Genomic DNA, 15322 nt, shown 5'->3' with positions numbered 1-15322 from the left:
AGTCTTCATCCAGAACAGTGACCCAAGGTAATGCTTCTCAGATTATCCTCTAACCCAAACTCAAGGATCTCAGGAATTTTAGGAAGTGAGAGAATATGTAAATTTACAAATGCAAGATTTGATAAGAAGCCAGGAGCAAAGAACTATTGTTTTTCACAAATTTCAGTAATGAATGTTCTATTTACTGTGGGGACTATAGGAGTGAAAAAAGGAAGAACAATACTCCTTACATAAAAGCAGAGGGAATCGTCTGAGCAAGCAGACCCAGGGGTCTTTGGGGAAGCATGGAAGTACCTCATTTTACTAAGTTTGGCTGTGGGCAGAAGACAGAGATGCTATAGATGGAAGGTAAAAAAAAAAACACTGCAAGAGGGTCCCAAATCCCACAGGAACTAGAAAGAAAAGATTGGGTTCTGTGTTATAATCTATTTTTGTGATGCTTTGCACTAACCCAAAAGATTATGAAAACTGAGGAAATAGAGTTAACATGTAAAAATCTTTATATTCCATAGATTGAAAGAGTCAATTGCAGGTTATAAATGTTGTGTAACAAAACATAATTTGCTCATCTTAAAACGTGTTTTTGTTTTACATTTAGTAAGAAGAATTCCTTATATAACATTTCAAGTTTTTGCTTAACCAAAAGTCATTTTGTACTATTTTTATTTCCTAATATTCAAGACATTCAAGTTGTTACCTACTGTTAACATTAGTTATTTTTAGATATACTGATATCTTCACTTGAGCTGGGTTACAAGTTTCTTTGAAAGGAAAAGAAACATATCTTACATTTATTTTATCCTCTCTCAGTGTGTAACAGAGCCTAGAGTACAGGTTTGATCTATGGAGGTGCACACATAGCAGGGCATTCATTTGAATGCACACACTAACTATGTCTCATCCACCAATGAGAAATGTAAGACAACAGCTGAGACTGCTGCCATTAATCTTAAGTGAGATTTATTATGGTGTCAAATTAGATTCTAAATTTCGATTATCTAAGAAATTGGAAAATGAATGAGATATCATTTTTTCCCTAAAAAATGAGTGAGATATACTTTTTTCCCTATTTTATGACGTATATTTCCTTTACAGTAGTCTTCTTATTGGCCATTTGCGAATCATGTATCTTTCAAAGTTATTCAGACACAAGTCTATTGTTATGATAAGATCTAGCAAATTTTTGTCATCAGCACCTTTTCCTGGCTGCAACTGAGGATATGAATTGGAAGAAGGGATAACGGGAAGGGGACAAAATAATTTGAGAAAAACGAGAGAATATATCTTGCGTAGAGAAAAGTAGGAGAGTAACTGTATACAAGTATACCAAAGCGGGCATACCCAAAACTGAGACCAGCTCCCCCAACCTTCCTTATATGCAAGGTTTAGCAAACTCGCCTGTCGTTTGCTAATTTTATTCATTTTTTATTGCAATTCAGTAAGTAAATGGGAATTCAGAAAGTAATTTCCTACCCTTTGGTGCCATCATGAGGCCAAAACGACAAAGTACTGAGAAAAGTAGATCTGCAGGGCAACCCAAGGTTTTGATATTTTCTTTTCATTCAAAATGTAATTACCCAGAGAATGAAAATTTATTTCAGAAAGAAATATAATTACCTTTACTATAATTGAAACCTTCCAACCAACAAATCATAGCTCATATGTCTACATAGGTAGTTCATTGAGTGGAATAAAAATGTACCTTAAATTTTTAAGCAACTGTGAAATTACAAATGTGAATTTAGAATTAATAAAATATTCATGTTTTGAAGTTACACAGCTATGACCCAAAGCTTTCAGAGTGTTTTAAACCAATCATAGCAATATCTTAGCTTTATGTATTTATTTTTTTTTAACTCTATGGTGTTATAGGGTAGCATATAGGGTAGTATGATAAAGTACCTCAGAAGTCTCCAACACAATATTATGATACTACAAGAAGAGAATATGCTATTTTAGGAATTGGACAAATGAAAGAATATGGCAAAGCAATGCTTTAGAAAGAATAGCTAATGAATATCTAAGAACTTCTTACCCAGATGAATCAAAGTACAAATCACTCTCAGGTGATTCAGTATTTGAAATCATCACCACAAAGTACACCTAAAATATTACAAAAAGATGTTTTATTAAAAGTCTCAACCAAATATATCTTGTCTTACTATTTGTGTTATATCTGTGTTATTAACCGTGGTTCATATTATGTCCATTCTTAGCCTAATTTTACAAGTACATCAATAGAGGTACAAAATATTCATTAATCATCTACTTTCTCAGTACATATAATTTTTTTGTGTGTGAATTGTTAAAGTTTTCTCATATGATGAAAACATCATCCCTAAATGATACCTGATGATGCCGAAATCTGATTTCTTCCCATTGGTCCTCAAAATTCCATCCACTTCACTCTCATTTTGTCCTTCATGGCATTTAGAAACTGAAAAGTCCCACAAATTTCAAGCGTAAGGTGTGGATTCTCTGTCTGAGGGATGGAAAGTTTCACCATGCATATGTCTTGCTTAGCTCAGCTTTTCTTATTTACAAAAAAGCCACAGACAGACAAAAAATAAAACTGCCGAACTGGCTTTTACCTGCTGTTGTTCTTAGAGCGTCCTCTTCCCATCTTGTTCATACTTAACACTTTAATGCAGTATTTCCATATTTTCAGAATTACCGTCATATTTTCAGAAACACTGTCATCAACTTCAGTTATAATAAAGGCAGCCTGAATTGCTTTCTTTTCTTTCTCTTGTTTCAGAGACAGATCTTATATGTGGAAATGTAATAATTTGCTCTATTTAAAGTCAGTGGTGATCTCCTTTTGTGACCCAGCCTGCAGCATTCTTTCAGTAAAATCACAGTACTAATCCCAGCTTGGCTTTGGGCATATGTTGCCCTCATTTGGCCCCTGTAACATTGCTCAGGATGAATCATTATCTTTAACATTATCCCAGGGATGAAGAGAAGCTAAATCTTCCTCCACTGTAATAGCATCAAAGGCCCCTTTCACTGGCAAGAGTTACCAAAAAAAGACATGGTTTCTGCCCTGATAAAATTCTGAAAGGCCCCCAGTCTGAGGGAGGAAGCTTGGGAGCCACCGTCATTCTATATGAAAAGGAGTACTCTGATCACCTGTAACCTCCTTGGTGCAGGACGAGACTATTCCTAGGTCAAACGTTATACAATGCTCAAATGTTTAAATGCCATCTCATCATAATTCTATTCATCTCACATGCTGAGATGGTATCTTTCCATTCCAATGACATCATCTCTTGCTTTTACTTCATTATGTTCTTTGGGGTAAGGGAAAGAAATTTAGGAAAGAACTGAGTATCTGATTCAGTTGGGATCTAAGAAAAGAGTCTAATTATAACAGAAGGTATTTAATGCATAAAATTAGTTACACAGGTTATAGAGGGAACAGTAAAGAAACTCAGTGATTGTCAACAGCAGGGAGCCACTATTAATCCCTAAATAGAAGAAACAAATGAGAGAGACAGTGTGGGAGAAGCCCAGGGATAGTGTCACCTGGCAGAAGTTGGAACTATATCACTCCTTTCCATAAGGAGTTGGAGCCATTTATGCTCCAGACATATATGTACACCTGAGGCTTTTCCTCCTTTTCTTCTCCTTCCTGCTGCCTTCCAATTTCTGGCCAATGTGCAAACTGACCATAAACCCTTCAACAAGGGAGCTTGAGGTACACAGCCTACATGATTCAGCCTGCCTGACACAGGGAGCAGAACAGAGGAACCGGGAAGAATGGGTCTGGGTCAAACTAACTCAGGACTGGCACAGAACCCTGGGTAAGGAGGAAAAAAACATGTCGTTGGGTATTTGTTAGAAGAAAAGGAGAAAAACCTGAGAGGCTATAAATACCTAGCACATACCTCCCCTAGTTCACATACTTCCCTTTTGTGTTAGCCACTATCGTTTTAAAATAATCCATGGTTGGTTTTTCTAATCAAAAGACTTTCTGTTATTACAAAAATGACACATAAATATTTTTATTTCTTTGACATGTTACAATTAAGAATAATATATAATTTATTAATATTAATTTCTCTTTTTAAAAGATAAACTATTCTTCCTCTCTGCTTAAAATGGAGTCAGTGTGAAAATAATTTTCAACTAAATTAACTTTCCATTTTATTCCCTGCTGCTAGTAATGAAAGCACATCTTCCAGCAGTGATGAAAGCACAATTTCTAATGGTTCACAGCAAAGAGAGTTCTGATTTTTTGATAAATTGGGAGCAGTCAAAAGCAAAATCATAACTCTGAGGCTATTTTATTTCAATTGAATAATCTTTAAATGACATTATTCAAGAATTTTTGTCCCACTAATAATCATACTTGATTTTTTTTAATTTTAATTAATAAATTTAGTAAATGTTTAGCCTAAGAAAACAGACTTATATTTCTAGCGCACTATTTCTATAACCTATTAACTAACTGTATAAAATATTCTGTTTTATTTCTACCATCAAAATAGTCACTGATTTTGACTATTATCTTTTGATGGATTGATACTTCACATAATGCAATGTAAAACATATATCTAGCCTTACAAACATACATTCTAAATAGAGCCAATTCCAATTTCCTATTACAATTTTTTCAGGTTCTTTTTTTTCATAATTCCTATGAAGTTTAAACTTAATATAAAGATTCAATTATTTTGGTAGTAATCTCTCTAATTTTCCCTCTAGACTATAAATTCATTAAATAGAAACCATAACAAAATTGTTTGCTTCCCTTTTCACAGCATGAATGAAATATCTCTTTCCTTTTAGCATGAAAAATCTGTAATATGGGCTCTCTGTAATATTCATTCTCCAATATATTCCTCTGTATGGCATACTTCCCTAGTCTATACTTAAATTGTTTTTAACCCAACCTGAGGATAGTTAAGGAAGTGGGTTATGCTCTATTCTGACACTATCCATGGTAGTTAACATCTTAAGTTATAATAGGCAAATTATATTCTTTGACCTCAATACAGGGCAGTTTGGGATCTGTCTTCCTCCCTTCTTTAAGTCACCATCCTTTTCTTATTCTGAATAGTACCTGTGTTTTTTCACAGAGCTTCTTCATTGTTACCTAACTACCTAAGCTCCTTGTTTTTGATTGTTAACAGGCTTGATAGTAACATAAACATCAGTAATCCATTGGCTCCCCATAGACTTAAAAAACAAAATTTAATCTTGTTAAAATAGCATAAAAGCTCTTCATGATCTGGCTCCTATCTGCCTCATCTCTACTGTTCCCCTTTCACATTTTTACTAAAACATTATCAAATTGCATACTGCCCTCAAAATATGTCATATTAATTATATTGACCATGTTGTTCCTTTTACCTGAATGACTATATCTCTACTAATTCTTGTGGATAACTTCTCATTCTTCAACACATGTAAATTACCATTGCCTCTGGGAAGTCTTCTCTAGACCGTTAACTCATCCTTCCTTAGACTACCAGACAGTATGATGATTACTCATTCAGATGTAAAGTTTTCCAGTGAGCAGCATAAAGGCACAGACAATGTGCTTATCATTGTTCCTGCGCTTCATAGGTGCTCAACAAACCTTCTCATGAATTAACTATGAAATTTGTTTTGTAAGCTCCTAAAACATAGTGCATTTTAATTTTAAAAGATTTAACACATATTAAATGTATTTTATAATGGTTTTGGATAGGTCTGATCCTGAAAGTTTACTAAATAAGAAATTACTGTATCAGTAGTCTAGAAAAAAATGGAATTACAAAGTCTCAGCAATTTAGCAATAATGCTTTAGCCAAACATAAACTGCCACCTTTGACGCTATGGATTTTTATGCTCTTTTCCTAGTTGAAATGTGAATATGAGCCATTTTAAAAAGACCAGTACATAACCAAGGAAACCCTAACCAACTTGCATCTGACATACTGGAATTATTGAACTGATAAGAATCTGAGAGACACATGATTCTCTCCAAATCAAGGAATCTTCATTACTATGATAGATCTTCATCACCCCTCACTGAATATTTCCTATAGCAGCCAGCTCACTCCTTTGTCAGTTCCAATTGTTAAAGGCATTTCTTCCTTATACATAACCTAATTCTACCCCGTAGGAAGTCCCACATCTGTTTGCCCTCAGTAACTACCAAGAGGTCAATGATTTTCATCTGATTCTTCACATCTTTGAAGTTAGCCTCATGCATTCTTGTTTCCAGAAGAGGATTCTTCTAGAATTAGGGGGCACCCCAATTGGTTTCCAGGATCTTTTGGGGATCATCTGTGCCTTTCCTAGACAGATGTAGTTTACAAATCATCACTGTTTTCTGTAAATAATTAGATCATAACTTTTGAGCATTTAATAATCTGAGCCCAGGCATAACTCTCCCCACACCCAAAATCCCACTGAAATAAGCCACAGAGTATATAGCGAGCAAATTATCATGATCAAAAATTACATGATGGGGGGCTTCCCTGGTGGCGCAGTGGTAGAGAGTCCGCCTGCCGATGCAGGGGACACGGGTTCGTGCACCGGTCCGGGAAGATCCCACATGCTGCGGAGCGGCTAGGCCCGTGAGCCATGGCCGCTGAGCCTGCGCGTCCGGAGCCTGTGCTCCGCAACGGGAGAGGCCACAACAGTGAGAGGCCCGCGTACCGCAAAAAAAAAAAAAAAAAAAAAATTACATGATGATAGAGTACCATTAACATGCTAGAAAACTGGAGGAAATTCTAGATAAAATGTCCAAGAGACAAAAAATGAGCATCGGTTCTTGATTCATTTTGCTTTGTAGATTTTGCGGAATTGCAGCACACATCCGCCATCTCGACTTCATGTAAATCTCATAAGGTTGTCACCCACAGGATCTTACTCTCCAGTGAGAGAGCTATACACATGGCCTAATGTCAGTGAGACCAACTTTCCCAAGAATATGAACTGTAAGTAACTATGAGGTTTTAGATGGAGGTGACTGATGCTGTTTTCTAGTGACAGCACTTTAAGAAGAAAACCATGGTAACAACCTAAATACCTCTCGAGTGATGAATGAATAAATAGAATGTGGTATATCTATAAAACAAAATATTATTCAGCCATATAAAGGAATGAAACTGTGAAACATGCTCAAGCACGGATGAATCTTGAACACATTATGCTAAGTGAAAGAAGCAAAACACAAAAGACTATGCATATTGTATGATTCCATTTATATGATGTAAACAGAATATGCCAAGCCATAAAGTAGAAAGCAGATTAGTGGTTGGCAAGAGCTGGTGGGGAGAGGAAGTAAGAGGGGTAACTGCTGAATGGATAGGGGCTTCCTCTGGGATGATGTTCTGAAACTAGGTAGCAGTGATGGTTGCAAAACACTGTGAATGCCACTGGCTTGTATGCTTTAAAACAGTGAAGTTTATATATATATATATATATATATGTGTGTGTGTGTGTGTGTGTGTGTGTATTATATATTTACACATACATAATTATATATATATATATATATATAATTACCACAATAAAAGAATTATCAAGAAAAGAACACAACCATTAATTCCTTGTTCTGAAATCCCAAACCCTGGTCTCTGTTTTTCCTAAGACTTGGTTATGGTTATTTGGCTTTTCCTTCTGTTTCATAAGTTAGTAATTTTCTAACAAGTTTCTTTCTACCTCTGTTTTCTATAATTAATTTTTGTTACTTTCAAACAAAAAAGCAAACTAATCCTCGCATCTGTTATTAAGAGTGTGAAGTAGCACAACTTTTGGAGATCAGTTTGGCAATATTGTGAAATACATAGTATCCAGTATAGCTGTACCTAAATATCTATCGGTGGAGTAGGAACAAATAAACTGTGATATAGTTACATGAAAGGATATTGTACTGAAGTTAAAATAAATGAATTAGAGCTACATATGTCAATCTGTATCGGTCATAAAAACAACATTGTGGGAAAGAAACACCACAAATAATTTACATATATGTATACATATATATGGCATTCACATAAAGTTGTAAAACACACAAAAGAGTATTATAGTTTCGTTTTTTCATTCATATACAGAAAAAAATTTAAAACACATGGAAATATTAAATATCAAATTCAAAGTAGTGATACTGTGGAAGATTGTATATTCCAGTAATGACCACAATAATACCCCCTGCCCACATGTTCTCCTCACATGTGACCTTGTCATTTTACTCATTCAGTGTTGGGTCTTTGGCCCCTTACCATGATTACAGGTGGACCTGTGTGACTATCTTAACCAAGAGAGTACAGTGGAAGTGACTCTCTATGACTTGTGAGGTTAGATGATAAAAGCGTCACACATTTCTGCCCTGTGCTTTAAGTATACTTGCTCTTGCAGCCCAGTCACCAGCTTGTAAAGAAGCCCATACAATTTCTTGGAGGGACCTCCGGTAACACAGAGCCCCAGCTTAGGTCTCAGCTGACCGTCAGCATCATGCACCAGACATATGAGTGAAGAAGCCTTCAAATGATTTCAGCCATTCATAGTCACCCTCAGACTTCGAGTCTTCCCAGCCGAGCTCCAGACATGATGCAACAGAGACAAGGCATTCTCACGGAGCCCTTTCCCAATTTCTGAAACACAGAATCCATTAACAATACAAAATAGTTGTTGATCCTACCACTAAATTTAGGCTGGTTTGTTACTCAACAAGAGTAGCTGGAATAGGTTCACCAGTGGAGAAGAAAATGAGGAATGAGAGCTGGAGGAGTCTTACTACATGAAGACTTGACAAAAGTAAGTAATAGACACTCGGATATTCTTTGTACTATTCTTTACAGTTTACTTTCTGGTCTTTAAACATTTCATTAAAAATATAGAAAAAAGTATAGGTATCTTAGAAACTGTTGTTAATATATACAAATATTTAAATCACAGTAAAGGAGGTACCATGAATTCATGGGTAATAAAATAATTATAGACAAAATGTTCAGAGAAAGAGAAGTTTATTTACAAGGGGAAAATCATGTAATCCTCATTATTCCATCTTCTAAAACAAATGAGTTAAATATAAAATCCTAATGAATGTTTTTATAATTAATGGGAAAGTAGATAAAAAATACCTCTCAGGATAGAAGACTTTCTAATAATAAAATTCAAAAAATCACATAGGAATACATCAATAATTATTTTTTATTCAAAGTCAAAAATGTTAAAAAAATTAAGAAATGAACAATAGTTATATTTTTGCTTCAGGTTTTACTGAGAAAAGTAAGACTATGAAGTGTGATCAACTTTAAATATTCCTTTCCACCTTCTGTATGTCCCCTTCCACATATCTATATTCATCCCACATTTTTACATATTGTGGAAGAATTGAGACCTCAGGTTATACATTATCAACAGTGTGGGCAATATGAATATGCCTAAGGCAAAAAAACCAAAACAAAACAAACAAGGCAAAACATGCACAGTAAAAGTCAGGACCATGTCCAGGTTTGAGCCAAAATTCAGCTTTAACAGGAGAGCCACATTTATCGTATTAATGTTATATGAAATCCATCACACTAGTGTCATTAATTTGAAGTGCCCATAAAATTTTTATTTGTGTTATCAATTTGTATTGGTTATATAATTTTACAGGAATGTATAAGTATACTAGCTTATGTTTAATCATATTTAGGAAATGTGATAATAAAAATAGTGTGTCAACACCAAAGAAATCATAGGATTTTTTTTTGCTCCTTTTAAGAATTTCATAAATCACCTAATGTTAGAAACATTGAACTAAATATTCCCAAAGATTCTTTTCTGCTGTAAATAACTGGCATTCTCCTCTTTCTCTGTGCACATATACCATATATAACCACTAGAGGACAGTAAGACACTTGGACTAAATGTGTTTTTTCTTTATCTTCCCTGTTCTTGAAATGTTAGGTTTGAAAGAAGCCCATGTCTTTTTTTCTTTTTTTTCATATTAAGTCTTTAAAATCTAGTGTGTATTTTACACTGACTTTTCAAAGGTTTCTTAGCTCTTACACAACAAATGCATTCCAATATGCCCACCTTCTCTGCACTTTCTGTCCACGTCTACAATAACTTTCCAAGAAAGTTCTAACATCTCTATTAATATAGGCCATTAATCCCTATATTCAAGGAGTCATCTCAGGAAACAATTAAAAACAACTCCAGATATTCTTACCGATACATTTAATCTTGAATTAATGATGAGTACCACCATATCAATGAATTCTCCCTATCCAGTCTTATGTTGCACATTCCCATCAGTATCTTAAGACTCTCAATATCCATTCTTCTGTGTATTCTCCTGCTCTCTGCGCACAGGTCTTCCAATTTCATTTACTTTTCCTTATTTGTTAATGTTGACCCCATGGTCCACTACCTCTCCTGCACATCAGATCCCTTCATGTGACTACTGGGTAAAACAGATCCCAAGCCCTGCACAGTGGTATTTCATCAGAGTGAGGAAGTGGTAGGAGGGGCAAAATGTATGTTCTGGAATTTTTCAGACTATATCCAAATATATTTACTCATTTGTGTATTTTGTTTTATTTTATTTTATTATTTTATTTTAGGAGGATTTGAAAATTTTATAAAATGAAATAGGAAGACATTATTGGGTAAATCATGAATTTGAATCTCTCCTTGCTTGAAAGAGAGAATTCTAGCTCTCTGCTCCCACTGAATATTTTTATTTGGAGTTGGAAAGAAAATGTGTCTTAAGTTTCAACTTTCACTGTTAAAAGTGTTCTACACTTCCTTCAAAATGCCTGCAGGAACTTGTGGAAAAGGGGGTCCAAGTTTTGGGTATTTTTGCTGGGGGTGTGAGAAGCTGAGGAGCCAAGATGGCAGCACAGCCCCCTCATCACCTATATCATATCTGTCACTAGTTCTTCTTCCAAAGGAGCTCTTATTCACCCCTTCCTTTGCTTTGCCACAGTCAACTGCCAATCAGAAATCCTGATCACCCCCCATCTCTCCACACCTACTTCCTGCTCTTCTCTCCCACTTTCCTGTTGAAAACAATTTTTGAAGAATTGCTATTTCCTACATTGAAAAAAAAAAGTAGATTCTTTCGCTTAGTTTCAAAAACTTGCCATTAGCTTTCCTCATCTTACTTCCTACCATCCATTTTATAAATCCTCCACTCTAGTCAATAAGCCAGTTGACTCTTCACTCTGTTCTCTAAAAGACAGATTATTAATACAGTCTTAGCATGGACTTGCTGTAGTATTTTAGAGGTAAGAGTAAAAGGTAAAATCTAAAGAAGAGACATGACTGAGAGAACAAATCAGTGCATAAATAGCTGGAGTAGAGTCATCAGTTAACTATGAGTCCTGTTGGAACAATCTATGCAGGCACTAATGTTCAATAATGGTTTGTAAACCTAGGGGAGAATAGTCATCATCTTGAATCTGTTCATTCCTGGTGGGAAAAAAAAAAGTGTTTTTTCCTTTGAAAGTGACAAATAAAATACCAACTTGGGCCATCTGGTATCTGGACAGAATCAATTTCAAATACTAATCAAGCTCAATTCAGCATGGACCATTAATACAGATGGGCTTATTGCCCAAGAGTTATAGTTTCAGGAATCAAAAGAAAATGGACTCTTCCAATACTACAAGTGGACCAAGTTTTGAAAATATGCTACTAAGTGTTATTCAAATAAAAGGCTTTAATAGTAAGCGTATGGTTTTATTTACTATGACTCTTTCATCCCTAAATAATTATATTCAATATTCATTTTGAAATTGGTATGAAGCCATGACAAAGAGACCTAAGTATTTGGCAGCACAAAGCTGAACAATTTATCAATATTTGGTAAAGCAGAAACAGAATTTATAAAGACCAGATGGACTTTGCTTATGAAAGTTTAAGTAATGGATATCATTTACACATGAACTATAGGGTAAAAAGTAGGGGTATAAAGGATTCTTTATGAATATAGCAGGAGAGTGCTTTTCTATTCACTCCTCTGTTCCTTATTTACTAGGTCATAAATAACCTTCCGTTGCCTTTATGTAAGACTCAAACAAGACTATATCATGAAAATTACTACAGAAGTATAGGTGACAAAACTGCAATGGATATTAGAGATTATCTGATCTCCCAGTTTTACAGATTATAAAATTGAGGTTCAGAAAATTTAAATAATTGAATTGTCCAATCGAACAGGTGGGTGGAACCAACCAGACTACATCATGTTTCCTCTTTAGATAGACTGTTACTAGTCAGCATATTATTAGTATTCACTAAGTATCAATAGTAACAGCTGTTTAGGTATGAGGCCAAAGACAAATGCACACAAAAACATATACACAATAGACTTGGTACAAAGGGGAAATAAGAAAGAAAAAAAGTAAGATAGAAAAGGGATCACCATTTTAGCAAGAGAGTAGCTGGAGTGATGGCAACAAGGGAGTGTTGCTCTTTGTTGCTTAAATTGGCTGTTCTTCTGGCCAAATGCTCTGAAAGTCAGGCAAAGCTCTCAGAAGTAGACCTAATAATCTGTTTATTATATTTAGGGCTGAGTTTAATATTGGCAGTGATTTAAAATGTTCACACACAAATGTGAATAGCTACGTGTGTTTTACTTGTTAGAATACTGATAATTACATAAATATTTATCTGAAATTACAATACAATTCTGTTTAGGATTTGGAACATCAGAGCCTGCTTGCAGAACTCTCTGAAGAATAAACTTGAGAATAATTCATCCAAAGAGTATTCACAAACTGATTCTTGATGCAATTAAAAATTCCAAGCTACTACAAATAAAATAACTTTGCTTTTAATTCCTAGAGGAAGAATTTAAACTTTACTGAACATGTTTAAAACCATGTTTTAATAAAAAAAATTTTTTAAAAAACTCTCATTTAAGTCACTAACACATATATGATATACAGATGCTTATTCACTTCCAAATCTGAAATCTAATAAGAATAAACCAAATTTAATTCTGAGGCTGCAGTATTCTGTTAGATATCTAGTAGATATATCTATTACAATGAAAGGAAAATTATAGGTGAGTAATGTAGAACAAATAATAAATCTAAACACAAGGCTAATAGACTCCTCCCCTACTTCAAATAAATATATAAAAATATATCATATCTTTGTTTTCATTTAAAAAAAAGATTATTAAAATCTTGGTGATTTCCCCACAAAGGTGTCTGAGGCAAGATGTCTTTATTCTTTTAATTTGTGCCAACTAAAAACAATTAGAAAGGAGACTTCCCTGGTGGTCCAGTGGTAAAGAATCCGCCTTCCAAGGCAGGAGATGTGGGTTCAATCCCTGGTCGAGGAACTAAGATCCCACATGCCATGAGGCAACTAAGCCAGTGGGCCACAACTACTGAGCTCAGTGCACCTCAACTAGAGAGCCCACACGTCACAAACTACAGAGCCCATGTGCTCTGGAGCCCATGCCACAACTGCAGAAGAGAAAACCCACCCACCACAGCTAGAGAGAAACACGTGCTTTGCAATGAAGAGCCCATGAACCACAATGAAGGCCCGGTGCAGCCAAATAAATAAATAAATATTAAAACAATAAAGTCTACTGTTATATTTCTACATAAAAACACAATTAAAAAGGAAAATAGACAAGATACGTCTTTTGTAATGAAACTAAAAGACAGTCCTAACCTTACAACATAATCTAGCTGCCAAATACAGTGCAACTAATTCTAGATTGAGAGAGGATGCCGAGAACATATGCAAATCTCAGCTGAATTCACTCGAAGGACAGACTTGTCTGAAATTGGAAGACACAGACCTAGAAAACACTATCTTTAATTATGTTAACCACCATTTGAGCAGGAAAGCACACTTAAGACATGGGAAACACGTAAGCTATTTCAACTCAATCAGTGTTTAAGCCTGCTACTCCTAGTTGAAAACGTCTGGACATTACATGGAATTATAACTTGGATTGATTTGGAATAGGGAACTCTAGTGATGTGGGCAGGCCATGGAATAATTTCTGAAACATGTTCCCCATGACAGAGTGGCTTGAAAAGGAAGGGACTTGAGGGCTTAAAAAGGAAGAAACTTGAAGTCACATCAGCATTGCAAGAAGAAAGAAGAGTAGAAATCCCGAAGAAAGAATGTTTCAGGGACTCAGATTGGCAGTTGTTAACTAATGTCTATTGAATGAAAATAAATTCTAAATCGTCCCATAAAAATTATAAAGGAGGGGCTTCCCTGGTGGCGCAGTGGTTGGGAGTCCGCCTGCCAATGCAGGGGACACGGGTTCGTGCCCCGGTCCGGGAGGATCCCACGCGCCGCGGAGCGGCTGCGCCCGTGAGCCATGGCTGCTGAGCCTGCGCGTCCGGAGCCTGTTGCTCCGCGACGGGAGAGGCCACGGCGGTGAGAGGCCCGTGTACCACAAAAAAAAATAAATAAATAAAATTATAAAGGAGACCTCCTCCTCATCTCAACTCAAGAGTGAATGTGGAGAAGAGGTTCAAGATGGCAGCATAGGAAGATCTTGAACTCACCTCCTCCACAGTCACAATTAATCTACAACTACTAATGGAATAATTTCTTTTGAAGAGACCAAAAAAACTGAATGAACAGAGTCTCCACAAAGGATAGAAAGGCAGCAACAAGATGGGTAGGAGAGGCAGAGACACAGTCTCACTAAACAAAAACAAAACAAAATAAAAAACAAACAATCATCCCAGCCACAGAAATTCTCAATCAAGAGAGATCTCGAAATACAGAACTTTTCCCTGAGGAGCAAGGGGTTTGTACTCCGTATCAGGCACCTCAACCCTTAGATACTGCACAGGAGAGATGAGACCCCTAAATGCCTGTCTCTGAAAACCAATTGGGATTATGTTCAGAAAAACCATGAAACTGTTGGGAACAGAGAACCCACTCTTAAAGGCTCACACACAGACACACTTGCCCTGGGACCCAGGACAAAAACAGCAGTTTGAAAAACACTTAGACCATAGGCGAAGGAGACCAGCTTATTAATCTTAAGGTATCTACCAGTGAGGCAGGAAACTGTTAGGACCCTCTCCAGGGATAGAGACACAGGCAGATACCATTTATGCAGTCTCAGCCTATTCAGCTAAGCTAGTGCTGACAGGCACCATTTTGGAGCTATCTCTCTAACCTGCTAGAGCCAAGTGGGTGCACCTTGATAGAAGCCCCACCCACTCCTATGTTGTAGCTATGTGCCATAGCCAGGCCTGACAAGGACCTGGCCACCACTGTGGCCACAGACATGCATGCCCAGCTTGGCTGGGTAAAGGCTCTGCCCACTGCTGCCCTGGAGCCATGGCCCCACCATAGCGGATGAGCAATGCAGCCCATTCAGGGAATACCA

This window comes from Grampus griseus (genome assembly GCF_964374135.1).
Source record: "Grampus griseus genome assembly, chromosome: 17".
Taxonomy (NCBI): domain Eukaryota; kingdom Metazoa; phylum Chordata; class Mammalia; order Artiodactyla; family Delphinidae; genus Grampus; species Grampus griseus.
The sequence above is the reverse complement of the archived record's forward strand: the minus strand, read 5'-3'. Positions refer to the sequence as shown.